The sequence below is a fragment of the Euphorbia lathyris genome, chromosome 9 (assembly GCF_963576675.1).
Source record: "Euphorbia lathyris chromosome 9, ddEupLath1.1, whole genome shotgun sequence".
Taxonomy (NCBI): domain Eukaryota; kingdom Viridiplantae; phylum Streptophyta; class Magnoliopsida; order Malpighiales; family Euphorbiaceae; genus Euphorbia; species Euphorbia lathyris.
The window spans coordinates 79997366-80000751 of record NC_088918.1 but is presented as its reverse complement, the minus strand read 5'-3'; the positions used below and the strand labels follow the sequence as shown (position 1 = coordinate 80000751).

At 34.9% G+C, this 3386-nt stretch overlaps 1 long non-coding RNA gene across 2 annotated transcripts; it reads right to left on the bottom strand.

The window, feature by feature from the left end:
- Positions 1-1174: 1174 nt before the first annotated feature.
- LOC136206323 (uncharacterized) lies at positions 1175-3029 on the bottom strand. Of its 2 annotated transcripts, XR_010676247.1 has the most exons (3): positions 2949-3029; positions 2602-2725; positions 1175-1580 (listed from the first exon to the last, which is right to left on the bottom strand). It is a non-coding gene; the product is annotated as an uncharacterized lncRNA (long non-coding RNA). The 2 variants fall into 2 exon arrangements; XR_010676246.1 differs by lacking the exon at positions 2949-3029 and having other exon boundaries at positions 2602-2938.
- Positions 3030-3386: the final 357 nt, after the last annotated feature.

Sequence of the window (3386 nt, the reverse complement as noted above, 5' to 3'; positions counted from 1 at the left end):
TGAACAAATCTCGATCATAAGTCATGTGGTTCGTACAACCACTATCAATCAGCCAACTTTCTGCTAAGCTTGAAGTAGTAAGACACGATACTACGAAAAGCTCTTCTTCATCAATTTGTTCAATAGCAGCTTTTGCTTTCCCTTGTTGTTGTGAAGACTTACAGATTTTCTCCACATGTCCTAATTGTCCACACTTGTTGCATGTTACATCTGGCCTCCACCAACAGTACTTCTGCAGATGATTTGTTTTCTTACAATTAGGACATGGTGGAAAATTCTGAAAGTTTTTGTTACCACTGCTGTTATTGTTGCTGCTCGAGTTTCCTGCCTTGAAGTTCCTGTTCTTCTTGTTCTTGCCACCATAATTGTTTTGAGTTTTGGCCAGCAAAGCTCCTTCTACAGAACCTTCTTTCCTTATAAGCCTTCTCAGTTCTTGTGCCTGGAGTGCACTCAATAATTCCGTCAATGTGATGTTTGTTAGATCTCTTGAGTTTTCAAGAGAACTGATAGTTGCTTCAAATTTCTCTGGAATGGTAACAAGAATTTTTTGAATAATTCTTGAATCAGAGAAATCAGTTCCGAGGAGTTTCACTTTATTGGCAATGCCAAGAAGCTTATCTGCATACTCCTGGATGGTCTCCGTCTCCTTCATCCTTTGTAATTCGAATTCCCGAATCAAGTTGATAGCTTGCATCCATTTGATCTTCTCACTTCCTTCATATTCTTTCTTCAAAAAATCCCAAATCTCCTTCGCAGTTTTTAATGTCATTATCCTGTTAAAAATAACAGATGAGACAGCAGTGAACAAAATCGATCTGGACTTCGATTTTCTGAGCTTCTTCTCTTTATGAGCTTTTATTTGAGCCATTGTTGGATTTTCAGATAAATCAGGAACTTCATAAACATTCTCCACAGCTTCCCATAAATCATGGGCATCGAGGTAGGCTTCCATCTTCACAGCCCACATTTGATAATTGGTTCCGTCAAATAACGAAGGTGACATCGAAGAAGAGAAAGAAAAATCTGAATCCATCTTTTGTGTTTGTGTTTGTGGTTGTGTTTTTGGTTGTATTTTGTTTTTTAGGGTTTTTGAATTTTCACAGATCCCTTTAAATCAATAAAGCTCTGATACCAATTTGTTAGAATTGCAGAGATATACGATTGATTTTTGATATGGAAGGGAAGAGCGTTGATTTTATTGAAATACGATGTGCAGTTTTATACTGCTAAAACACAACTACAAGAGAGTAAAAAAAGCCTAAAAGGTAGCATAAAAATCTTCCTAAAAATCAGCAGGAAAATCAGAACTGATAAACAAGAGAATCAGAACTGATATTGACTATTTCAAATTAAAAATAATCTACAGCAATAAGTCACAAAAATCAATAGAGACACTTCTCCAATCTTGAGGAGGGGGACTTCTAGGGGGAACTTCATGTTCTTTCCTCTGGATCTTTACCTCTTCATTTTCTTCTTAAACTGCATAAGGAGGATTTTTGACACTTCTCCAATGTAGACCTTCCTATTTTTCTTCTTCATCTTCATCATCTATACTTCTTAAATCTGTAAACTTCAAAACCCTGTCAAACGAAGGCGTTTTCAACATCAATAAGCAAGGCCAGTAATAACGAAGGAGAGAATTCAGCCAGAATTATCAAATAGAAAACAATATCAGCAATAACCAGGCAGAGAATCCAACCAGATTCATCAAACAGAAAAAACAATAGAAAGAAGAAGGCTGGAACACAAGCAGTCCTTGAGTAAAAAAAAAGGGTCACAGACAAAAGAAACAAGGGACGGACTGCGTTTGTTCTCTTGTCTTCAGGTAAAATTTCTTCTTTTATATACAAATCTAAGTCTATGTAACATTAGTCCATCATCTATCACTAAGAAAACACATGGTAGAGGAGCTTTGGGGAGTGCCTATGCTATAGGGACAACCCGACTTTTCTATCATTTGTATTGTCGTCTGAGAATTTTTGGAGAGTTCCTATGCTATAGGGACAAACCAACTTCGCTCAGAAGGTCTTTAAATCATCTGTATTGTCATTAAGAAACACAGTATAGAGGATTTTGGGGAGTCCCTATGCTATAGAGACAAACTAAGTTTTCTCTTTTAGGAGGACGGTAAATGAATGGAAGGATATGCTATATTCTTTCACATCATTTAAAGTCCTCCAACTGTGCATTCAAAACACCAACAATACATTTTACAGATTGATGTCTTATCTAATATGAAATGAAAACTTTTAGCTACTGATGTAATCCTGAACCAAATGTTAACTACCTATTTTACACTTACGACTCAAATCCCTTCAGACTTAAGAAAAACGTCAAAAAATACCCCTAATGAATCAGATATGAGCCACAGAAAATTAGCATATTAATTACTAATTTCCATTGCAATAATATCATCCCACAAAAGCATACAGAAGTGTGCAAGCAATCTGCCATAGTCAAATTTCCAAGCCTAAAACTATCCCAATGGTAAACATAAATTTCTATTTTAATATCATCTTGCTGTCAATTTGTTTTCACAGACAAACAAGGGCTTAATATCCTAAATCGTATGCCTTAAATTAGATAGAAAAGGAACCATACCAAACGGGCGGTAGCATCTGAGATCAGCGAGTCCTCTGGAGAATAGTACCCAACCCACTCAAAATCGCAACCCCGGTACAGCCCTTGGCTCTTTCTCTTCAATTCACGAACCTATCGGCTTCTTCTGGCATTAACGAAAAGAAAGCGAGATAATAAGAAAACGGAATCACATGAGATAAAAAATAGAAATTAACCATGAAAATCACTAAAACTGGATCTTGAAAGAAAACAAAATTTAAACGATATAGATTGAATCGTGTTTTAGGAAAAGAAAAAAAGAGAAACTAGAAAAGATAAGAGGAAATAAAGAGTAGAAATATGAAAATCTGACATGCAAGAACCCATACCTTTGAAATCCATGGATGATAATCTTGCTCTTAAGAACCACGGTAGAAATTAAGTCTCTTTATTCTAATTCGTTTTAATTAGGTCCCCTCATATTGTAATTTAACCTCCCATTTTATTTAAAATTGCTATTAATATCATTTAGTTAATCTATAATCCATATATAACCATTAGTATTAAAATTTATTTTCTTAGCATACATGCCATGTATGTTATTTAAATCGAGTTTGTAACAAAATTATATACACGGTTCCGAAATTAAAATGAAATGACTTACTTTATACGTCTATATTATATGGGTATAAAGCTGGTCAAAATAAATAAATAATTTAGAACAGTTCAATTCGTACGTCTATGTCATAGGGGTATGAAATGAACCAAAATAAAATTAAACGACTCAATTCATACGTTTATGTTTTAGAGGTGTGAAAGCGGTCAAA